At 37.2% G+C, this 26,563-nt stretch overlaps 1 protein-coding gene across 8 annotated transcripts in view; it reads right to left on the reverse strand.

Moving 5' to 3' along the window:
• The window catches only part of NCOA1 (nuclear receptor coactivator 1), a 268,347-nt gene that overhangs the window by 227,855 nt on the left and 13,929 nt on the right, over positions 1-26,563 (reverse strand). The window contains exon 1 of one of the 8 annotated variants that reach the window (XM_059893495.1): positions 22,178-22,296. The exons of the other annotated variants lie outside the window; for them this stretch is intronic. The gene's annotated coding sequence lies outside the window, so the exon portion shown is untranslated. Of the gene's footprint in view, positions 1-22,177; positions 22,297-26,563 lie in introns of those variants that run through there. 8 annotated transcript variants of the gene reach the window in all.

Consider the following 26,563-nt stretch of genomic DNA (forward strand, 5'->3'; position numbering starts at 1 on the left):
AATCATTTTCAATCAGAAAAGGTTTTAAGAAAGCATCACATCCAAGCCCTCAAGTTACAGATTAAAGAATTGCTTCTGAGAGAGGTAAAGTGATCTGCTCAAGCTCATAACTTCTAACAGAACATGGATTAGAACCCAAGTTTTCTAATTCCCATTACAGGGACTTTCCTGGTGGCGCAGTGGTTAAGAATCCGCCTTCCCATTCTGGGGACACGGGATCAATCCCTGGTCTGGGAAGATCCCACATGCCACGGAGCAACTAAGCCTGTGCACCACAACTACTGAGCCTGCGCTGTAGAGCCCGCGAGCCACAACTACTGAGCCCACGTGCCACAACTACTGAAGCCCGTGCACCTAGAGTCCGTGCTCCACAACAAGAGAAGCCACTGCAATGAGAAGTCTACGCACCACAATGAAGAGTAGCCCCCGCTCGCCGCAACTAGAGAAAGCCCGCGCGCAGCAACGAAGACCCAACGCAGCCAAAAATAAATAAATAAATAAATAAATTTATAATTCCCATTACAAAGCTCATTCAATTTTACTGGCTTATCCTATTACTGTTCACATCATGTAAGGCTCTGCTTAGGGTAACACCATCTTAACAGGTCAATACTGCTTGGAAATGAAAGTTCTCCCAACATGCACTATCACGTAAATTTTAGTCTATTAACATTCGGCTAGGGTTTGCCTTTGAATAAGACTTCTCTTACAGGCAGCTACTAGTGCTCAAGCTAGGGAAGGAAAGGTAGAAAGAATTCATTCAGGCCGTAGATTTTCTTTTTTAATTGAAGTATAGCTGATTTACAGTGTTGTGTTAGTTTCTGGTGTGCAGCAAAATGATTCAGATATATTGATTTCATTAGGTGACCAAGTAACAAACACAGATATAAGACTTGCTCTTTTTGTGGATACATTCTATAATTTCATTAGACACCATAACAAACAACAAACAAAAAACATAAAAAGTCATCTCAACATTGAAAACAAGGTAAATTTCCCAAACCTGCATATTTCTGGGCTTACAAGGAAGGAAAGGGGATTTTTGTCAGTAGTTTGTTTTGTTTTGTTTTGTTTTGATAATGGGTTGCTCCTTCACCCCTATTTTAGAAACAAAAAGTTACCAAAGATAGTTTTCAACTGAGCAGTCCATCACAGCCACTCTCAGTAGTCTTGCACTATAACACTCAGGAAGCTGTAAGATCATTTTTTATTATGAGGCTTTAACACTGCTGAGGTGAGGCTATAAAGAAATTTGATATATAAGAAATGCCTAAAGGACTCTGGCTGCATAGCAATCAACCCCTTTTAAAAGATATCCTCTATTTAAAATATTCATAAATATATTTTCTTTTCCTTACTTTTCTACCTCAAGACATTTCTCAGTCCCTCCTTTCCTTACCAGCGCTGAAGACATTTGCAAAGGTCCTATATATCCAAGTCTAAACACATGTGGACTCTGGACTTTGTTATTTTAAAGGAAGTACTGAACAAAGTAAAAGCAAAGTACAAAGTAACTTATCTTGAGACAGAGTGACTGGAATGCCACTGCATGTTGCTATGTTTAATCTGCATATAGATAATAAACTAGTGGGAAGTAGCTATGTGAAAACAAAAGTTAGATTAAGAATAATGGGCCTCAGGGCTTCCCTGGTGGCACAGTGGTTAAGAATCCTCCTGCCAGTGCCGGGGACACGGGTTCGAGCCCTGGTCCAGGAAGATCCCACATGCCACAGAGCAACTAAGCCCGTGAGCCACAACTACTGAGCCTGCGCTCTAGACCCCGCAAGCCACAACTACTGAGCCCACGTGCCTACAGCCCGTGCTCCACAATAAGAGAAGCCAACACAATGAGAAGCCTGCGTACCGCAACGAAGAGTAGCCTCTGCTCGCCACAACTAAAAGAAAGCCCGCGAGCAGCAACGAACACCCAATGCAGCCAAAAATAAATAAATTAATTAATTAAAACAAATAAATAATGGGCCTCAGTAGGAAAAAAGAATCAATAAGCCATCAGAGAGACAAAATGGACAAAAGCCAAAAATCTGAAACAGAGACCAAAGGCCATATTATTGCAAAAGTAAAGTATAAGAAACAGGTTTTTCTGCTCATCAGATGAGTCTTTATTTCCCAAAATAAATACCCCTGATCAGGGCTTCCCTGGTGGCGCAGTGGTTGAGAATCTGCCTGCCAATGCAGGGGGCATGGGTTCGAGCCCTGGTCTGGGAAGATCCCACATGCCGCGGAGCAACTAGGCCCGTGAGCCACAATTACTGAGCCTGCGCGTCTGGAGCCAGTGCTCCGCAATGAGAGGCTGCGATAGTGAGAGGCCCACGCACCGCGATGAAGAGTAGCCCCCGCTTGCCGCAACTAGAGAAAGACCTCACACAGAAACGAAGACGCAACACAGCCAAAAGTAAATTAAAAAAAAAACAAAAAAAAAAATACCCCTGATCAGCTAGAAATTCCACTGTGTTAGTCACAATAAAGATTCTCACTACAATTTCATAACATAAATAAATGGCAAGGTGAATGTAATTATTAAAACAATGATCCTTCTCTAGCTCTTAATGGTGAGCACATTGATTTTTTGTATAAATCAAAACCATATTAAATATCTTTTGTCCAAAACTTCTTCAGATAATTCTGCTGACCACTAGAAGACTTAGAAATGTGGCACCAAAAAAATAAGCTATTGTTAATTCTAAAACTGGAAATCTTTGGTTGCAACTCTAATGAACTTTGCAATCTTTAGTGAGAACTATTAAATAAAATTCTATTTCTGAGAAGTACTAGAGAATTTCTTAGTTCATGTTAAATTACACTGAGAACTAAAAAAATTAAAATGATAAACTTAAAACCAATTTTTAAAAATCTGTAATATGCTAAAACAAAGGATGTGTATATTTTACCACTAGCTAAAATATCTAAGAGTTTGTTATATCATTATGCTAAATATGGCTGGTATTTTTTCAAAAAAATAGCACAGTTTTCACAGCATAACCATCAAAAAAATTAGATGGGTAAATTAGGAAATCAGTACTAAAGAGAATATATATCTGACATTGACCTCTCAAATATCTTTGTAGAGAAAAAAATCATAGAAAGTAAGTGGTTAAATGTACTTCCAGGCAGAAAAGAAGCTGACTATAAAACCTCCGCCCCAGAAAGTGCTGATTAAGCACTCAGTATCCACCAATGAACAGGGTTGTGGTGGCCTGCCTCAGTGCTCAGCCTCCAGCTGCCCTGTTAACTTTTTTTTTCAATGACTTGTTCCAATAATTCAAAAACTTGTTCATCATATCTGTTGATAACACAAATCTGAATAGGCTATGGAATGCAATAAATGAAGATTAAAAGTGGTAAATGATCTAAAGGGTATAGAACACTAGGTTGAAAACAAACTAGATAAATTTTAGACTGATAAGCACATGAGTGCTTGGTGCACAGTATTCTTTACCAGTTACATATCTTTTAATATATTCTTTTGCATCTATTAAATGTTCATTTAAAACATTTTTTAAAATTAAGAGTAAGGAAAGCACTAGAATGAAGCATATTAAAGTCCTTTCCCTAGATTATTTCATGTAATCCTCATAACAATCCTACTAATGAGGTATTAATATTGTCACTATATATTTTTCTTGAATTAATTTTTTTAATACAGCAGGTTCTTATAAGTTATCTATTTTATACATATTAGTGCATATATGTAAATCCCAATGTCCCAATTCATCCCACCACCCGGCCCCTGCTTCCCCCCTTGGTGTCCATACGTTTGTTCTCTACATCTGTGTCTTTATTTCTGCCTTGCAAATTGGTTGATCTGTACCATTTTTCTAGATTCCACATATATGCATTAATATACAATATTTGTTTTTCTATTTCTGACTTACTTCACTCTGTATGACAGTCTCTGATCCATCCACGTCTCTACAAAGGATCAAATTTCGTTCCTTTTTATGGCTGACTAATACTTCATTGTATATATGTACCACATCTTCTGTACCCATTCGTCTGTTGATGGGCATTTAGGTTGCTTCCATGACCTGGCTATTGTAAATAGTGTTGCAATGAACATTGTTGTCATGACTCTTTTTGAATTATGGTTTTCTCTGAGTATATGTCCAGTAGTGGGATTGCTGAGTCATATGGTAATTCTATTTTTAGTTTTTTAAGGAACCTCCATACTGTTCTCCATAGTGGCTGTATCAATTTACATTCCCACCAACAGTGCAAGAGGGTTCCCTTTTCTCCACACCCTCTCCAGCATTTGTTGTTTGTAGATTTTCTGATGCTGCCCATTCTAACTGGTGTGAGGTGATACCTCATTGTAGTTTTGATTTGCATTTCTCTAATAATTAGTGATGTTGAGCAGCTTTTCATGTGCCTCTTGGCCATCTGTATGTTTTCTGTGGAGAAATGTCTATTTAGGTCTTCTGCCCATTTTTGGATTGGGTTGTTTGTTTTTTTAATATTGAGCTGCATGAGCTGTTTATATATTTTGGAGATTAATCCTTTGTCCGTTGATTCGTTTGCAAATATCTTCTCCCATTCTTAGGGTTGTCTTTTCGTCTTGCTTATAGTTTCCTTTGCTGTGCAAACGCTTTTAAGCTTCATTAGGTCCCATTTGTTTATTTTTGTTTTTATTTCCCTTTCTCTAGGAGGTGGTTCAAAAAAGATCTTGCTGCGATTCATGTCAAAGAGTGTTCTTCCTATGTTTTTCTCTAAGAGCTATATAGTGTTCAGTTTTACATTTGGGTCTTTAATTCATTTTGAGTTTATTTTTGTGTATGGTGTTAGAGAGTTTTCTAATTTCATTCTTTTACACGTAGCTGTCCAGTTTTCCCAGCACCACTTATTAAAAAGACTGTCTTTTCTCCATTCTATGTCCTTGCCTCCTTTGTCATAGATTAGTTGACCATAGGTGTGTGGGTTTATCTCTGGGCTTTCTATCCTCTTCCATTGATCTATATTTCTGTTTTCATGCCAGTTCCATATTGTCTTGATGACTGTAGCTTTGTAGTATAGTCTGAAGTCAGGGAGTCTGATTCCTCCAGCTCCGTTATTTTTCCCCTCAAGATTGCTTTGGCTACTGGGGTCTTTTGTGTCTCCATACAAATTTTAACATTTTTTGATCTAGTTCTGTAAAAAAATGCCATTGGTAAATTGATAGGGATTACATTGAATCTGTAGATTGCTTTGGGTAGTATGGTCATTGTCACAATACTGAGTCTACCAATCCAAGAACATGGTATATCTCTCCATCTCTTCGTGTCATCTTTGATTTCTTTCATCAGTGTCTTATAATTTTCTGAGTACAGGTCTTTTACCTCCTTAGGTAGGTTTATTCCTAGGTATTTTATTCTTTTTGTTGCAATGGTGAATGCGATTATTTCCTTAATTTCTCTTTCTGATCTTTTGTTGTTAGTGTATAGGACTGCGAGAGATTCCTGTGCATTAATTTTGTATCCTGCAACTTTACCAAATTTATTGATTAGCTCTAGTAGTTTTCTGGTGGCATCTTTAGGATTCTCTATGTATACTATCATGTCATCTGCAAATAGTGACAGTTTTACTTCTTCTTTTCCAATTTGGATTCCTTTCACTTCTTTTTCTTCTCTAATTGCCGTGGCTAGTACTTCCAAAACTATGTTGAATAACAGTGGTGAGAGTGGACATCCTTGTCTTGTTCCTGATCTTAGAGGAAATGCTTTCAGTTTTTCACCATTGAGAATGATGTTTGCTGTGGGTTTGTCATATATGGCCTTTATTATGTTGAGGTAGGTTCCCTCTATGCCCACTTTCTGGAGAGTTTTTATCATAAATGGGTGTTGACTTTTGTCAAAAGCTTTTCCCACATCTATTGAGATGATCATATGGTTTTTATTCTTCAACTTGTTAATATGGTTCATAACATTGATTGATTTGCATACACTGAAAAATCCTTGCATCCCTGGGATAAATCTCAATTGATCATGGTATATGATCCTTTTAATGTGTTGTGGGATTCTGTCTGCTCATATTTTGTTGAGAATTTTTGCATCTATATTCATCAGAGATATTGGTCTGTAATTTTCTTTTTTGTAGTATCTTTGTCTGGTTTTGGTATCAGGGTGATGGTGGCCTCGTGGAATGAGTTTGGGAGTGTTCCTTCCTCTGCAATTTTTGGGAAGAGTTTGAGAAGGATGGGTGTTAGCTCTTCTCTAAATGTTTGATAGAATTCACCTGCAAAGCCATCTGGTCCTGGACTTTCGTTTCTTGGAAGATTTTTCATCACAGTTTCAACTTCATTACTTGTGATTGGTCTGTTCATATTTTCCATTTCTTCCTGGTTCAGTCTTGGAAGGTTATACCTTTCTAAGAATTTGCCCATTTCTTCCAGGTTGTCCATTTTATTGACATAGAGTTGCCTGTAGTGGTCTCTTATGGTGCTTTGTATTTCTGCAGTGTCTGTTGTAACTTCTCTTTTTCATTTCTAATTTTATTGATTTGAGTCCTCTCCCTCTTTTTCTTGATGAGTCTGGCTAAAGGTTTATCAATTTTGTTTATCTTCTCAAAGAACCAGCTTTTTAGTTTTATTGATCTTTGCTATTGTTTTCTTTGTTTCTATTTCATTTATTCTGTTCTGATATTTATGATTTCTTTCCTTCTACTAACTTTGGGTTTTGTTTGTTCTTCTTTCTCTAGTTCCTTTAGGTGTAGGGTTAGATTGTTTGAGATTTTTCTTGTTTCTTGAGGTAGGATTGTATTGCTATAACCTTCCCTCTTAGAACTGCTTTTGCTGCATCCCATAGGTTTTGGATCGTCGTGTTTTCATTGTCATTTGTCTCTAGGCATTTCTTGATATCTTCTTTGATTTCTTCAGTGATCTCTTGGTTATCTAGTAACGTATTGTTCAGCCTCCATGTGTCTGTATTTTTTACGGGTTTTTCCCTGTAATTTATTTCTAATCTCATAGCATTATGGTTAGAAGAGATGCTTGATATAATTTCAATTTTCTTAAATTTACTGAGGCTTGATTTGTGACCCAAGATGTGATCTATCCTGGAGAATGTTCCACGTGCACTTGAGAAGAAAGTGTCATCTGCTGTTTTTGGATGGAATGTCCGATATATATCAATTAAGTCTATCTGGTCTATTGTGTCATTTAAAGCTTGTGTTTCCTTATTAATTTCCTGTCTGGATGATCTGTCCATTGGTGTAAGTGAGATATTAAAGTCCCCCACTATTATTGTGTTACTGTCAATTTCCTCTTTTATAGCTGTTAGCAGTTGCCTTATGTATTGAGGTGCTCCTATGTTGGGTGCATATATAATTGTTGTATCTTCTTCTTGGATTGATCCCTTGATCATTATGTAGTGTCCTTCCTTGTCTCTTGTAACATTCTTTATTTCAAAGTCCATTTTATCTGATATGAGTATTGCTACTCCCGCTTTCTTTTGATTTCCATTTGCATGGAATATCTTCTTCCATCCCCTCACTTTCAGTCTGTATGTGTCCCTAGGTCTGAAGTGGGTCTCTTGTAGACAGCATGTATATGGGTCTTGTTTTTGTATCCATTCAGCAAGCCTGTGTCTTTTGGTTGGAGCATTTAATCCATTTAATCCATTCACGTTTAAGGTAATTATCGATATGTATGTTCCTATGACCATTTTCTTAATTGTTTTGGGTTTGTTTTCATAGGTCCTTTTCTTCTCTTGTGTTTCCCACTTAGAGAAGTGCCTTTAGCATTTGTTGTAGAGCTGGTTTGGTGGTGCTGAATTCTCTTAGCTTTTGCTTGTCTGTAAAGCTTTTGATTTCTCCATCGAATCTGAATGAGATCCTTGCTGGGTAGAGTAATCTTGGTTGTAGGTTCTTCCCTTTCATCACTTTAACTATATCATGCCACTCCCTTCTGGCTTGTAGAGTTTCTGCTGAGAAATCAGCTGTTAACCTTATGGGAGTTCCCTTGTATGTTCTCTGTCATTTTTCCCTTGCTGCTCACAATAATTTTTCTTGTCTTTAATTTTTGCCAATTTGATTACTATGTGTCTCGGCGTGTTTCTCCTTGGGTTTATCCTGTATGGAACTCTCTGCGCTTCCTGGACTCGGGTGGCTATTTCCTTCACCATGTTTGGGAAGTTTTAGACTATAATCTCTTCAAATATTTTCTCGGGTCCTTTCTCTCTCTCTTCTCCTTCTGGGACCCCTATAATGTGAATGTTGTTACATTTAATGTTGTCCAAGAGGTCTCTTAGGCTGTCTTCATTTCTTTTCATTCTTTTTTCTTTATTCTGTTCCACAGCAGTGAATTCCACTATTCTGTCTTCCAGGTCACTTATCCATTCTTCTGCCTCAGTTATGCTGCTATTGATTCCTTCTAATGTATTTTTCATTTCAGTTATTGTATGTTCATCTCTGTTTGTTTGTTCTTTAATTCTTCTAGGTCATTGTTAAACATTTCTTGCATCTTCTCGATCTTTGCCTCCATTCTTCTTCTGAGGTCCTGGATCATCTTCACTATCATCATTCTGAATTCTTTTTCTAGAAGGTTGCCTATCTCCACTTCATTTAATTGTTTTTCTGGAGTTTTATCTTGTTCCTTCATCTGGTACAAAGTCCTCTGCCTTTTCATTTTGTCTATATTTCTGTGAATGTGGTTTTCCTTCCACAGGCTACAGAACTGTAGTTCTTCTTGCTTCTGCTGTCTGCCCTCTGGTGGGTTAGGCTATCTAAGAGGCTTCTGCAAGCTTCCTGATGGGAGGGACTGGTGGTGGGTAGAGCTGGGTGTTGCCCTGGTGGGCAGAAGTCAGTAAAACTTTAATCCACTTGTCTGCTGATGGGTGGGGCTGAGTTCCCTCCTTGTTGGTTATTTGGCCTGAGGCAACCCAGCACTGGAGCCTGCAGGCTCTTTGGTGGGGCTAATGGCGGACTCCAGGAGGGCTCATGCCAAGGAGTACTTCCCAGAACTTCTGCTGCCAGTGTCCTTGTCCTCGTGGTGAGACACAGCCGGCCCCCGCCTCTGCAGGAGACCCTCCACTAACAGGTAGGTCTGGTTCAGTCTCCTATGGGGTCACTGCTCCGTCCCCCTGGGTCCTGATGCGCACACTCCTTTGTGTGTGCCCTCCAAGAGTGGAGTCTCTGTTTCCCCCAGTCCTGTCGAAGTCCTGCAATCAAATCCCGCTAGCCTTCAGAAATCTGCTTCTCTGGGAATTCCTCCTCCCGTTGCCAGACCCCCAGGTTGGGAAGCCTGACGTGGGGCTCAGAACCTTCACTCCAGTGGGTGAACTTTTGTGGTATAATTGTTCTCCAGTTTGTGAGTCACCCACCCAGTGGTTATGGGATATGGTTTTATTGTGATTGCGCCCCTACTACCGTCTCACTGCGGCTTCTCCTTTGCTTTGGATGTGGGGTATCTTTTTTGGTGAGTTCCAGTGCCTTCCTGTCAATGACTGTTCAGCAGTTAGTTGTGATCTTACTGTGTTTTTTTTAAAAAAGTCAAATTAATCCAGGGACACTTTACTAATAAATGGCAAAACCCAAATCTTTTTGCCCCTAGAGTTCATGGTTTGATTTGCTATACCAATCTCTCCTCTATTTCTCAGTTAAAATGAAGACAGGAAGGCCTGGCATAGTAACCAATTATAAACATAAATAGATAAATAAATAAATAAACAAACAAATCTACAGGCTTACATACCAAAATAGTTAATGGGAACAAAAAGTGGGATATACAGTCATTTAAAAGAAAACCTAATTAAAAACTTGAACGATCTTAATCACACCGATAAAATAGACCCATTCTAATCTGAGCTGATCAGAATCACACTTAAACCATTGTATGAGGTTTTAAATACTATGATTTAAAGGATTTTACTTTAGAGAACACCTAGGATTTCCAAGAGTCTGAAAATAATGGTATACAAGAAACAATTAGGCTGTCAAAACTATTCTGGAAAAGAGAAGCATCTGGGAAGGCAGAGAGCTATCATCAAATAGAGACATCAAAGTAGTCATCAAATATCTGAACGGTTGATGTACCAAAATGGACAGCAATTTGCTGTATCCAGCTTCAAAGAGTAGAGCTGTGACCAATAAGTAGATGTTATATAGAAGTAAACCTCAGAAACATTTTTACTATAGATAATCAAGCAGAAGAGAGATAGACTTAAAAAGCCAAAGATCCCTTACAAACCTCAGATTCTGTTTCCCTAATCTTTATCCGGCATATGAGGTCTTTGTTCTCTACAACAAATTTTAGCCTTGATTTTAACTGCATGTTAGTCATTTAACATTTTATATGCATATTCCCATAAAATAAATGTCACGAATTATGGTCCAACTGACAGGCTTGTCCCCAAAAGCTTATTTTACAAAGCTGTACTACAAAGTTAATTAGAGTCCCATTTTGTTTGCTTTCATTTTTCTCATACTAGTCTCCCAAATGTGGAAAATGAGACTACACTGAAGAATCAACCTGAGTTCTGAGTAGGTGAGCAGATCATCAGATAAGATAAGACTTAAAGAAAAAAAGTCCTTTTTCCCCTAAAAGGGTCACTCCCCAAACTGCCAACCTTAGTAATTTTTTAATGAAACAATTTGTCTTCTGTAAATTCCACCTTTCTGCACAGCATTCTCCACACTCCTCATTCCTAATTCCAGTATGCGCAAATCCCCCCGTACCATAGTATCCTACTATAGCCCTACTCTGGCTGCTCCAATTTACCATAGCGCTCTAATGTACAAAATTACATTTCTCCCTTCTAATCACAACTAGGGGTGGAGAGGTAATCTGACTAGAACAATTTATAAAAATCATTATAAACTCTTAACCTAACCAAAAGTATCTAAAAAGCAGGTATTTGTCTATCCAAATTAATGCTTAATAGACAGAATTTCAGGCAAAATAATAGTGAAATTAAAAAATCATCAGACAATATGGGTTAAGATATTTTCCATCATTAGCCTTGTCTGAAATCAATTCCCATAAGTGGATTCTGTTTCATAACTTTTCTCCTTCCTCTAGTTCTGAGCCTTCAAATTCTTTAAAAGCCTATGGTTTCTAAGAATTATAGCCCTGGTTTACGGGGAGAAGGGAGGCTATGTGATAATAAGTAGGACTGAGGAAAATAGTGTCCACTGGTACTTGTATAGACGATCAAATGGTAATTGGAGAAAAACCTTAAACAAATAAATGAACTATTAAGAAACAGGAAGTGAGGAAAATTCTAAGACAGGAAAATGAGTCTATATACTTTTCTCAGGCTTACATGACATCTGCTCTCTCATTATGACCCATCAAATATCAACAAATATGGTAGAAAGACAAAAACAATCTATTTAATAGATTTTTAAAAAATAGGTATAAATGATGATTCAGAAAAAAAACAAAGCTAGTCAGATGCAGTAAAAACAATTGGGAGAAGGATATTGGGGGGAAGACAGAGGACACAGTCAATGAAGATATATTTTGGAACAGATGAATAATCCAAACGCAGATAATATACCTACAGATACTCATGTCTTGACCATACATATAACTGAAAGTAAAATATATTATTCTGAATTAACATATGTAAAATGTTTACATCAGTACCTAGTATATGATAAGCTCTCAAAAAGTGTTCACTTCTACAACTATTAGTTTATAACACCCACTGTTTGTAGTTTAAAGGAATTCTAAATACTCAGTCCTACCCTCTCCTAAGAGTATGAGTACTACATATTTTAAGATAAACACAAGGTAAATGCATTACCCCTTTCAAACCTTTAAAAGCAAGAATCTTACTCCAATGATGTGTTAGATTATAAATTACTAGAGAATATTATTATACTCCTAATGATTAAGGTTTTACTTCACCCTTTTCATCCTTGACAATATTTAGCCCTTTTCCAATCTATTTTAATATCTGGCCAAAACCATACCTCCATGTACATTTTGATTACTGCGTCTTATTCAGGTGTCCTTCCTCCTCCCATTTCTGCACCATCCCCAAATCAGAACCCAACTTCTAGCTCCCACAGAGTTGTGTACTACATCTGGTATACTCTTTTGGTACCTTCAAAATGCCTCTAATGTGTGCCCTTATCAGGTACCATTATAATAATTGTTGATATACGTACTGCCACTATAGTCTAAGAATTCCCTGAGGACAAGGTCCATATTTTCTTCATCTTTATGAGGCTGGCACACAAAGCCTAACACTAAAGGCTGCTAAATGTTTGCTGAATGAATGATTCCATCCTTCAGAAATAAACTAAATGACAATAAATAGTTTAATAAATTATAGCACAACTAGATGAAGTATCAAATTATATAGTTACTGAGTCGTAATTTAAAAATGAAGTCATTACTAAAACTCAATAATAAATGTTAGAGAGACTGTATATCACAGTGAGTAGGAACATGAGATTTGAAGTCAGTCCCAGCTTTTGTTCATTCATTCAACAAATATTTAATGAGAGGCTACTTTAAGCCAGGCACCATTCTATCCTGCCCTCATAGAATTTACATTCCAGTGGGGAGAGGCAAACAATAATCACAATGAAATAAGTAAATGATATAGTATGTTAGGTGATACATACTGGGGGGAGAGCAGAGAAGGGGACTGTGAGTGAAGAGGAGGGGAAGGGGAAAATTGTGATACTAAATAGGATGATACAGGTAGACCCCCCTTTATTGGGGACAAGATTTGAGCAAGACTTGAAGGAGTTGAGAGGGATATCCAAGAAACTGCCAGAGTGTTTTCCGAAGTAGCTGCACCATTCTACATTCTCACCAGTAGTGTGTGAAAGTTCTGATTTCTTCCACATTCTCATCAACACTTGTTATTATCTTTTTAATTCTAACCACCACAGTGGGTGTGAAGTGGTATCTCATTGTGGTTTGGATTTACGTTTCTCTGATGACTGTTTTTTCATGCTCTTAATAGTTCTTAATTTTGATGAAGTCCAATTTCTCAATTTTTTCTTTTACAAGATCATGCCTTTTGAATGTGTTGAATCTAAGAAATTTTCACCTAACCTACAGTCACAAAGGTTTTATACTATGCTTTTTCTAGAGGTGTTAAAGCTTTAGGTTTTACATTTAGTTCTATGATCCACTGGGAGTTAATTTTTTTTAATGTGATACAAAGTATGGATCAAAGTCCAATTTTTTGCATGTGGATATCCAATTGTGCCAGCACCATTGGTTTAAAAGACTGTCCTTTTGCCACTGAATTGCTTTGGTACTTTTAAAAATCAACTTAACACATATGTATGGATCTATTCCTGGACTGTCACAGAGAGTATGGCAAAAAAAGTACAAATTCAAATCCCTACAAGAGCCAAAGTAACAAAAGCGTGTAAATGGGGCAAGTTTAAGCCAATAGGAAGAAGTGTGGTCTATATTTTACTGAACAGAATACATGCTACCCTTAAACATTCAAATTCAAAAGATATTAAAACACTGTGTAGTCCCAACAAAATGGTGTGAATATGTAGTTGGGGGGGTGGTGCATACAGAAAAACACTGGTATATAAAGATATATTTTAAAATGAAAAAAGCTGGACAGAAAGAGGAGAGTATATTGGGAAAAAAGGTTAGAGAGACAGTTTTATAGCAATAGGTAAAACAAAGAGAGCAACAGAGAAAAGGAGAAAGATGACACTAACAGGTGGGAGAAGAGAGAAAAAGGTCAGACACCAGACTGAGAATTAGAGGGAGTTAGGCCAAGTTTTTTTTTTTTACGTCTATCTCTACTATTATAATTATTACTATCATTTCACAAGGGTAGCCATTAATTTGGCTCAGTTAACAACAGTGACATATAATTATTTGCATTCACAGCTTAATGAACTTTTGTCTTTCCTCCCCTTCAATTAAAAAAAAAAGGCAAAATCTATTCATAATCATAAAGAGTAAAAAATATATTTCATAGGTCAGGATCCATGTCACTTGTGCCTTTATAACATGCAGAGCAAACCTCAGCCTATTCACCACCAAGCAGCTGGCACACAGGAGGTCACACTCAAACAGCTCAAAGAGTGACTGATTACCTGTTGGCTGAGCTGCTATGGCTATTCCTCAATGACAGAATAATTTCTTTCTAGAAGGAGATTCACTGAAGGTTTCTGAGTGCTATTTGTTTTTGTGTGTTTTTTTTGTTTTTAACTCCTGATCCAATGACTTAAAGAATAGTTATTAGCTTTGGAAAAAACACTCCAAAATTCTGAATAAAATTATAAATCCAGACCATAACTTTCAAAATTTCACCAAAATATTAATAGCTTTTGTCTAGGGACAGGACTATATATGGTTAGTTACTTGCTTATTTTACTTGCTCTGCGCTTTTTTTCCTCCCTTCTGCTTTTTAATACTTCCCCTATTTTCCATAATAATCCATTTTCCTTTCATAACATAAGAGGACAAAAACAAGCAATCAAGGAACCAACACAGCCTTCCTCCAAGTAATATAACATGAATCACCTCTAATCGCTCAAAATACTAAAGGAGTAATAAATTTTAAAAAGGGTGCCAATATAAATGTCCCCCAAATAAATTATTCCTAAATGCACCTACAATAATTTAGAAACTTCACAGGAAACATGTTTTTAATACTAAATTTTACAAAATAAAAGATAAGCTCTTTCTCAATGCTAAATTAGATTTGACAGCTATAACTTATTCTGATCCCCAGAGTTCAAGCAAGGGTCAACATGTGATAAGCACTCTTACTTCTGGCTTGCACACTTGACTCAATTCAGTGAACTTGTACCATCTCTGTCTTTAAACTGTGGATTGTTAATATAACTACTCTGAAGATTCGTATGAGACTCATTATACTATACTTAATCATAGTTACTTTGTATTAAATGATTATAGATGTCTTTCAATGACAAAATCTTAAGCCATTAAAATTTAAATATTTACATCTACATTTTATTATCTAGTATCCTATACTAATTTTATTAATCTGTTAATATTATTCATTTTAAGTCACAATTGCCAGAGATTAGAATCTTGCTTACCTTACTTGCTCCCACATGCAGATTAATCAAATAAAATACAGGTAAATGAAGACTATTACCAATGCTTATGTGACTGTTATTGCTAAAAAATTTAAATCTGCTATTTTTTTTTTTAAGACTTTCTTTTTCTCTTTTTCTTTTTTATATTTATTTATTTATTTATGGCTGCGTCGGGTCTTAGTGGTCGTGCACGGGCTTCCTGGTTGTGGCATGCGGGCTCCAGAGCACACGGGATCAGTAGTTGGCATCACCCAGGCTTAGCTTCCCCTTGGCATGGCATGTGGGATCTTAGTCCCCTGACCAGGGATCCGAACCCGCGTCCCCTGCATTGGAAGGCAGATTTTTAACCACTGGACCACCAGGGAACTGGTCAAATTACGGGTGGCCTTATAAGAATAAGTTAGTCACAGATTCTGAGCCACACAGTTCCAGGAGCCTGTTCATTTGACAGTATGTATAAATGTTTCCTTGCACATACCAAGTGTTTCTAGAGTTGGCCAGAGAAATTGCTGAACCCAATAACCGCTCACCATCTAGAACCTGATGAATTCTATTTTAGATAATGCTAAAACCTGGTGGAGGAAATGTGGGGAAAGTAAAATTCTCACACTCTTAACAGTAATGTCTAAATTGGTATTCTTTATTTAGTAATGTCTAATTACTCTTCAAAGTTGAAGAGCCATATACTATTCAACCAGTGATTCCAATCCTATACAAGCACGCACGCGCGCACGCACACACACACACACACACACACACCCCTACATGCTGTCTGTAGAAATTCACACACGTTCACAAGAAGCATGTTCAGGAAAGTTCACTGTTGCATTGTCTAATGATAAAAAAAAAAATTGAAAACTACTTAATAATCAACCAAAGGAGAAAGGGTAAATAAGCTATGGTGTAGCATGCAACAGAAAAATGTTGAGGGAAAAGACATACTGAAAGAGTGTTTAGCAGTACAGTGTGTATCAAAAGTTTAAAAACATGCAAAACGATTACATTATTTATGGAAACAAGTATATTCAAGATAGTGTTTACCTCTGGGGAACGAAGGGGGGGAGGGAAAGAAAAGGGTACATAGAGGGTTCAACTCCACAGTGTTTTACTTCTATAAAAAAAAAAATCTGAAGCAAATGCAGGAAAATGTTAAGATCCAATTAAGTTATAAGCTGGATGGATAGTACACGGAAGGATTTTTCTACTCTTCTTTATATTTGAAATATTTCTTATCAATTCAGGATATAAAGAGATCTGAACCGGCTGGACTCTATTGAACAAACAGTTAATACCAGACCAAGAGTAAGTAAAGCCAGCAAAGAGGCACCCGTAACAGAAGACTGTTTTCACGAGACCTATTTCCATCTGGGAGTGTGAGAGCCTTATGCACAAATCATCTAATTATATCCCCAATAACACTACAAAATGGAGGCATTATTCCCATTTGGCAGATTTTAAAAATTAAGGTCAAAGAAATTGGGTGACTTGGCTAAGGTCACAGAGCCAATAAGTCACAGAGAAAAGCCCACATAATCTGTACCTGCAAAGCAACTTTTATAACAACGCTGGTGTTTCAAAGGAATGGAACATGCAGTTTAGTAACTCTTGTTAAAAGGGGGTTTTACTTGATCACAAGCTCAAAAGGAGCTCCAAAGAGGATATGGCTACCAAAAACATCTTAATTCTGGGTTATATTAAAAGGGAAAACAAAAATTATCAGCCTACCATACTTTGTACTACTATGCACGCAAGTGAAGTACCAAGTTTAATTTTAGACTCCAGGTTTTTAAGAGGACATTGATAAAATGAGGACTTGTTACCAAGGGCAACATTCCAGATGAATAAAAGAATAAATGTTCTAACCATTAGAGCTTTTTAAAACTGAACTGAATGGCTTTAGGTATATAAACATTTCTTCTACTGTGCTGGTGGATATAACACTCTCATTTAATTATAAAACACTGTGGGTTATGATGCACCTTAGTTAACTCAGGCTGCTGTAACAAAATACCATGCTCTGGGTGGCTTAAACAACAAACATTTATTTCCCACAGTTCTGAAGGCTGGGAAGTCCAAGATCAAGGTTCCAGCAGATGTGTCTCATGAGGGGCCTTCTTTCTGGTTCACAGACATCTGCCTTCTTGCTGTATCCCCACATGCTAGGGGCACGGAGGCAAGCTTTCAGGTCTCTTCTTATAAGGACATTAATCCCACTGTGAGGACTCCACCCTCATGGCCCCACCTTCTCATACCAAAAGGTCCCACCTTCTAATACCATCACACTGGGGGTTAGGGCTTTAACATAATAATTTTGAGGAGACAAACTTTCAGTCCATAACAAGATGTAATCACCAACTCCTTTTAACTTAAACTGCTACAGGAAAAAATAACTCTTTAAAATGGTGAAAAACTCAAGCCCCTAACCACCTTTTCCCTCTGGAACACTTTTTATTTATAAAATTATTTTTGATTAAGTAAGATTTCTTAATGTAACTACTGCACTATAGTACAACACACTTGTGAACTAACCAACTCTGAAAGTGTCCAAAAGGAAACTGAAAGCCCTTCTGTCACAGACATTGAGGGTTCTGCTCTGATAAGAGGTTGGACTATATGATCAATAAACTTCTTCCTAATTCTCACATTCTATGATAAGTGCAAAGGACAATATGGCTTTGGTTTAAAAAAAAACAAAAACCTCCATTTAAGGCCAACAAAATGATAGCACAGGGAACTCTACCTAATACACTGTGGTAACCTAAATGGGAGGGAAGTCCAAAAGGGAGGGGATATCTGTATGTATATGGCTGATTTCATTCTGTTGTGCAGTGGAGACAAACACAAAATTGTAAAGCAACCATACTCCAATGAAAATTAATAATAAAAAAAAAAAGACCAACAAAATACTCATTAGCAGGGAGTCAAAGGTGAAACTAATGAACTGGCAGAAAATCATATACTAATTAAAACATTACGAAAGTGAGGTGAACCAGAAGGTCTTGCTGATGTGTATATATAGAAGATAATGAGCTTTATCTCTACTGCAAAAAAAAAGTGGGACCTACATTATACCATATAGAAAAATTAACTCAAAATGGATCAAAGACCTAAATGTAAGTGCTAAAACTATAAAACTCTTAGGGGAAAAGAGGCATAAATTTTCATGACCTTGGATTAGGCAAGGATTTCTTAGCTATGACACCGAAGCACAAAAAAGAAAAACAAGATAAACTGGAGTTCATCAATATTAAAAACTTTTGTGTCTCAAAGGACACCATCAAGAAAGTGAAACTACAATCCACATGATGGGAGAATATATTTGCAAATCATTTATCTGATATGGGACTTGTATCCAGAAAATATAGTAGTTCCCTTTATCTGAAGGAGATATGTTCCAAGACCCCAGTGATGCCTGAAACCGCAGACAGTACCAAACCCTATATATACTATGTTTTTTCCTATACATACATTCCTATGATAGAGTTTAATTTATAAATTAGGCACAGTAAGAGATTAACAATAATAACTAATAATAAAATACAACAATTTTAACAACATACTAGAATAAAAGTTATGTGAATGTGGTCTCTCTCAAAATATCTTATTGTACAAATGTAATGCCTTTTCTACCTTAACTAAGCTCTTATCATGTACTGTGGCTGTAACTTTTGCAGTTTGAGGTGTGACCTCAAAACTAGCAAGAATTTCTTTTGCCTTCTTCACAATTTCACAGATAGAAGATTTGTTCTTACTGTAGATCTTCACAACCTCGGCATAAGATTTTTTTTCTTTCCTTATTAGGTGAAGAACTTTCAGGTTTTTGCTTAAAGGAAGCACTCTACAGCTTTTCTTTTGCATGTCCAAATTGCCAACATCACTACTCTTGCACTTTGGGGCCATTATTAAGTAAAATAAGGGTTAAACACAGGGACTACGATACCAGTCAATCTGATAACCGAGATGGCTACTAAGTGACTAACGGGCAGGATATTCTGGACAAAGGGATGATTCACGTCCTGGACAGAGTGGGACAGCACGAGATTTCATCACACTACTCTGAACAGTGTGCAATTTAAAACTTATAAGTTGTTTATTTCTGGAATTTTCCATTTAATATTTTCAGACCACAGTTAACCAAAGGTAAATGAAACCACTGAAAGCAAAACCATGATAAAGGGGACTGATATGTGAAGAAATCTTAAAATTCAATAATAAAAATACAAATAACCAAATTTTAAAGTGGGCAAAAGATGTGAGTAGACATTTCTCTAAGAAAGATGTACAAATGGCCAATAAGCATACAAAAAGATGCTCAACATCTTAGTCTTTAGGGAGACGCAAATCAAAATTACGAGATGTCACTTCACACTTTCTAGGATGTAAGTGTGAATCAAAAAGCCATATAATAACAAGTATTTGCAAGGATGTGGAGAAATAAGAACCCTCATACACTGCTGATAGGAATGTAAATGATGCAGCCACTTTGGAAACCAGTTTTGTAGTTCCTAAAGGTTAAACATAGAGTTACTATATGACCCAGCAATTCCATTCCTTGGTATATAACCAAAAGAAAGGAAAACATATGTCCATTCAAAAATCTGTACATAAAAGTTAATAAAAGCATTATTCATATTAGTCAAAAAATGGAAATAACTCAAATATTCATCAACATCTGAATAGATAAACAAAATGTGGTACATCCACAGAACAGAACATTTGGCCATAAAAAAGAACAAAGTACTAAGGGACTTCCCTGGTGGCACAGTGGTTAAGAATCCGCCTGCCAATGCAGGGGACACAGGCTCTATGCCTGGTCCGGGAAGATCCCACATGCCACGGAGCAACTAAGCCCGTGTGCCACAACTACAGAGCCTGCACTCTAGAGCCCGCGAGCCACAACTACTGAGCCCGCATGCCACAACTACTGAAGCCTGTGCATCTAGAGCCCGTGCTCCGCAACATGAGAAGCCACCACGATGAGAAGCCCACGCACTGCATCAAAGAGTAGCCCCCGCTTGCCGCAACTAGAGAAAGCCCGCCCACAGCAACGAAGACCCAACACAGCCAAAAATAAATAAATTAAATAAATTTATAACAAATAATAATAATAAAGAAAAGATAAACACGTTTAAAAAAAAAGAATGAAGTATTGATACATGCTACAGTATGAATGAACCTTAAAAACATTATGCAAAGTGAAGGAAGCCATACACCAAAGGTCACATAGTATATGATTCCATGGTATTTTTTGGGGGGTGGTGGGGAGTGAAATAGTCTGGTACTAGCGATGACAGTTACATAACTTTGCAAATATACAAGCCACTGAATTGTATACTTTAAACGGGTGACTTTATGGTATGTGATTTACATGTCAAAAACAATAATAAATGGGAAATCTTTATTGGGAATATCACAATGAAATCCTAGATATTTCGCCATAATAAATATAGTATGGCAACATGATTTCCAAAGTAACAGAAGAAATGGAAGAAGCACAGAACCACGAAAATGAGTCCAGGTCAAGGCCTGGGGATTTCTGATAAACACATTACCAACATTTAGCAAAAACAAAGCATCTATGCTTACACTCTGCATGCCTGGTCCAGGCAGACGTCAGTCATCAATCACAGCACCCTCTGCCACGGAACTGGGCATGGCCATAGATCTCTTCTCAACACAGTTCTCCATGTACTCATTACCAATATCATAATTGATAACAAATTACTGAAGGTTAGATCTAAAGGTACTAACTTCACACCTATTTCTTTCTTAGTCTATTACACATGGGATTATTACTATTCAGCACTTCAATGGTTTTATTAATTATAAAATACTTTAGACATACAAAAAAGGTATTTTGGGGGAAATAATTTTAACATACATAACATACCCACTAACCAGCGAAAGAAATATGACATCACAAATTCAGTTAACGCTCCTCCCACTTTCAATAAATATATTATCCTTTCAGAAAAAGAACTGTGACTATACTCTTGTTCTCTCAGTTAAAAATATCTGTACAAAGCCTATATACATGTCCCTTGGAGTAAAACCAAGACATCACTATTCACCCAGAGACTCTTAAGTGATCTCTGACATGTGACATTTACCACATATAAAACCTCTATCACTGTCAATTTTAACAAGAGAAGGAAACTCTCCCACATGTCAACAGCCATAGTAATGGAAACAGAAGTTAGAAAATGACCAGAGGGTTCTTTCTGTCCAAACTTCTCACTGTCACTTAGCCAAAGGCAAAGACCTCCATTATCCACCTTTCCTTGTGTACTGTCTGTCCAGCACACTTCTCATTTTAACATCTATAATATTTTTCAAAACACTTTCACACGCAATATCTCATTAACCCTACAAGATAGATAAGGCAGCTATATTTATACCCCAATTTACAGATATGGAAGAACAAAGCAATTAAGAGCACAAGCTTGGAGTCACTCAGGGCTTGAATCCCCGCTTCATTACTTCTCAGCAAAGTGAACTGCAAAATAAGATACCTGGCTTACAGGGTTAGTTATGAGGATCAGATTACACAACATATATAAAGCACTTAGCACAGAACCTGGTGTAAAATAAGCAATAAATGAATGGTAGCTGCTGCTACTGTTATTGTTGTTGTTAATTATGCAAGATCAAACAGCTCCTAAACAAGGAAGCCAAGACTGGTCTTCGAGTCTACACAACACTGCATCATTCTCAAATGATCACCAGGAGTCCTATCTGTACAGAGTAGATGCCAGCATTTCCAGGCAATGCTTCCCCTTTCTCATCTAGACACCATGGTGATCACTTTAGGATTTTAAGAATAGAAAGCTAATAGCAATACTCACAGCTGATAACATCACAAAAAGACAACTAGACATTATGTGTGTCTCATAACACCATCTATAAAGTCATCTTTCCCCCTCCCCAAATTAAACCTTAATCAAGCTTCTATATCAAATTACCAATTTATAGGATATACAAGAGGGTAGAGAAACATGTTAAACTAAACAGAAATCCAGACTATAAGAAATTCTATAGGACAAGCTGAAACCGTGCACCTTAGATTGGGACTTGAACCCACGTGCCAGGACTCGAAGCCAGCTTAAACGCAGATTGGGACTTGAACCCACGCGGCCAGGACTTGAACCCGGCCAAAACCCACAGTCTTCCAACTGAGGTCACACACCTGGTTTCAGGACTTAATGAAGCTCAGGTTCTTGATGTCTCATCGCAGAAAGAATTCAGTGAGAGACAAAGTGATGGGTACGAAGTGGACTTATTTAGAGAGAAACACACTCCACAGACAGACTGTGGGCCATCTCAGAAGCTCAGAAGTCGAGAAAGGCACCAGGGTATGAGATTGTCAGTTTTTATAGGCATGGGTAATTTCATAGGCTAACAAGTGGGAGGAGAATTCCAGCTATTTTAGGAAGGGGCGGGATTTCCAGGAATTGGGCCACTGCCCACTTTTTGATCCTTATGGTCAGTTCTTCAACAGACAAATTAAAAAAAAAAGCAGGGTGGGGGGGGTGGGGGAGGGGAGAAGAAACCTACAAGTTAAAAAAAATACTTAAAAGACTTTTCAATCAATCCTGATGTAAAAACGACTTCTTTTAATTCTCTCCCTAACAAAGCAATAGCATCAGCCCCATTACACATCTCTGTTTGAGGGAGAGAATATGCTAGTGACATAACCAGAATATATGGGAATATTTTAGGCTTTGGAGCATTTCCTTTTTTCCCTTGTACATCAATAAACTGGCATTCTGGTTTTTAAAAGAAAGACAGTAACACATATAGCCTTTACTCTTCCTATGCTACACCTATGACAAAAGTCTTATTCTGAAGCGTACTTTTAAAGACTACAGGTTTACAAGTTCTTAACGTGATCCTCCCCCCTCAATCCCACCCCCCAAATCTACAAGAGAGGGCTGAAGCAAAGGTCAAGGGAAAAGACAAACAAGAAAAGTCAGGAGGAACACTTTTGTAATTGAAGCTTAAAAGAAAACCCACACCATCAACAGGATTAGCTGTCAACAGGAACGTTCCCAGAAGTAACCCATCCTATGATGAGATTTGAGATATCTTAATGAAAATTATAGCACCTCCCTGTCATCAAGAAGCAGCCAGCTTAAGGTAAATTAAATGAAAATTCATCTGACGTTTCAACATGGGCACATGCTATAATGAAGATTACTTGTTTATTTCCATATTATTCTAAAAAAGATTTGAGACAGCTCACAGAATGCATTAGAATTAAAAAGAAAGAAGTCGGTGCTCTGTGATGACCTAGATGGGTAGGACGGAGAGGGGGTGGGAGGGAGGTCCAAGAGGGAGGAGATATATGTATACATATAGCTGATTCACTTCCTTGTACAGCAGAAACTAACGCAACATTGTAAAGCAATTATAATCCAATAAAAAAAACTCTGTTAAAAAATAATAATACATCAAAAAAAAATAAATTTTAAAAATCTACTTAGTTTTATTTAAAACAAACAAAAAAAAGAAATGATGAGAATGAGGCAAAGAGAAAACGAGGGAGGAAAATAAAGTCAGAGGTAAATTTACCACACAAACTATGTGCCACAAGGTCCTATACAGTTGCAAGGGAAGGGCTGCACACCTGACTGAGCTACCTTGCAAAGAGAGAAATACCATAGGTTATAAGAGTCACGATGACTATGTAATACAAGCAAACCAATTGGTCAAAGGAAATGCAGCTTTTCCTGGTACCCAGACTTGGGAAAAAAAAATTACTACACATTTTTACATAGGTTCTAATAATGATAATAATGATTTAAAATGATGATTTTTTTTAAGATTCTTTTTACATTTTTTTACATGGGTTCCAATACTGATGATGATGATGATGATGATAAAAATGATAGCAGCTTGAACTATACATTTAAAAATGGTTCAGATGGTAAATTTTATGTTATGTGCATCTTACCACAAAAAAAAAGGGGGGGGAGGGGAACAACAGCTGCTCATTTTCACTGCATGTGTCCTGGGCCAGGCATGTTCTAAGCATTTTATATGTTTAAAGTCACAAAATTCTCATAACAACCTTGTGGAGGTAGGTACAATTATTATCCCCATTTTATAGATGAGAAAACTGAAGCACCAAGAGGTTAAATAACACATAACTAGGAAGTAGCAGAGCCAGGATTCAAGCCCAGGAAATCTAACTACAGAGCCCTAACCATTATATCACCCCTCTTCCATAAAGTTGTCTCCCTTTTGGGCAAAAGCATTTGCCATCAGCTAAGAGCAGTATTTGTCCATCAACTCTTAGCTCATTTTGTGTTGTCTTAGTACTCCAGATCACCAGCTAATAGTCATAGTAGTAGCAGTAGTTACAACATCAACAAGAGCACTGAGATAAAGGAGATAATATCCTCACAAGAATTCTACAATAAGAGGCGTACTAAATTTTATAAAACTGTTTGTTTTAATGGCCCTCAATAAAGGTTTATTGCATTACACCAAATAACAATTCTGTAAAAGTAATTCTACCCCAGTCTAAAACAATGCAATCAATATATGTAGCTCTCTGGTATTCTGGCTTGATTCAATCAAAAACTGATTGTTTCTAAAGCAATGGATTAACTGTGTATTATTTAACCAATTCTCAGAGTCCTGTTTCTGACTACGAGGTTTCTGATAAGAATTGGGCTGCAAAGTAAGTGAATACATACTTGCTGGAGTAAAGCTGTTCTGTACTGCCAATTACAGGTAAACTATACACTTTCATAGTCAATCAAGTACAGAGTTAGGTTAATATGCTCTTAGGAAAATTAAGGAACCTAACCACGAAAGATATATAAGTATGCAGCCAACCCACCTCTCCACAGGGGTGAGCCAAGAAAATAGTTTCTTATAGGGCCAAAATTTTCCTCTCAAAGTGGTTCTGATTCAGCACCAATGGACAAACGGTTAATTGAGTCCCAAAATTCTATGTAATCACAATGATTTGGACCTGGAAAATTCTCCAAACAAGAGTTTCTCAACTTTTAGCTCAGCCATAAAATTACCTCAATTAAGTACGCATAGACTATCCAATTGAGACATGTACCCCTTAGCTAAACAAAGTTATATAGGCAGCTATACAAAATTATCAGGTATAAATCAATTAAATATTCAGGGATATCTGTAAATAAATAAATAAGATGTGGGTTTTGGATTAGATATCTCACATCTTTCTTTTTGAAATAACTAGGTAACAGGGTCAGCTGTTTACCAAGGACATCCCTAATTAGTATAAAAACAACTACATCATGAGTATATTACTGCTAGGAAGCAATTAAAAGAGGCCCAAAAGGAAAATGAAAACAATATGAACAAGAGAGCCTTAGGGGAAAAAATCCAATATACAATAAATATCTGATAAGATGATCAACTTTATCAATAGTCAGAGAACTTCAAATTACAGCAAGGCTTTATACCAGTCTCACCCATCAGATAGACCCAAAATAGAAATGACTGATAATATCCAAAGTTGATAAAGTTAGGGGAAAGCAGCAACTATCATACACTCTTGGTGAAAGCATAAAGTGATATAGCCTTTGTAATAACATTTTGAAAGGACATCAATTTTTTAAATATGCATAACCATTAATTCCATAGGTGCGTTCTCAGACACCTGCAAAAACAAGTGCAAACTGGGATGTTTACCAAAACATAGATTGCAACAGCAAAAAACTAGTTTTTAAATGTCTATCAAAAGAGAGATGGTTAAATAAACTATAGAATATACATCTAATGTAATGCTATGCAGCATTTTATGCAAAGATAAAACAGCTCCTTCATGTTCTGACATAGAAAGATTCCCATGATATTAAGTTTTTTAAAGCCTATAACAATTCAAAAAGTATGATCCCGTGGGTAGTGGGGAGGGAAGGAGAGGGATAGCTGCCAACAGGGGTCTGAAATGGTCAGGACTCTTTCAGTTCTGAGAGAGAAACCCAATTCAAACTCACACAAGCAAGTCAGGCAACTGAGTAACTCATTTAACTGGGAAATATAAAGTGGATCTACTTTAAGGTTCAAGTGGATCCAGAGGCTCCAATGACTCCCCATGTGCACACATGCGAGCATGTGAGAATGTGTATGACTGTGCATTTTTAAGTGTGCCTGTGTGTAAGAGAGAGTTGGTCAGCTCTTCTTCAGTCTGTATGTTGGCCTCATTCTTTCCCATGGCACATAGGCTTCCTTCATTTGGCCAGGCACACTCTATGTCAGCTTAGCAACTCCAAAGGAATAAGCCTGTCCCTCATCCAATATCTGTTTTTCAATCTCAAGGAAGGGGTCTGAACCTGCTTTAGTCATATGGCCATCCTGCAGCAGTCACTGTGTCCAGAGGAATGGAGCATTACGACAGACCAAGCCTAGGTCACATGCTCACCCCCTGGCCAAGGGGTAGGATACTGCAACCTGAAAAGGAGGTAAAGGGAATACTAGACAGCCTAAATCTATACAGCCTAAATTACCAGCTATCATATAATTCACTACAGAGACTTTCACCTTTTAACTCCACGTACTCCCATTTCTTGGAATTTATTATTTGAAT

This window comes from Balaenoptera ricei, chromosome 13, assembly GCF_028023285.1.
Source record: "Balaenoptera ricei isolate mBalRic1 chromosome 13, mBalRic1.hap2, whole genome shotgun sequence".
Lineage (NCBI taxonomy): Eukaryota > Metazoa > Chordata > Mammalia > Artiodactyla > Balaenopteridae > Balaenoptera > Balaenoptera ricei.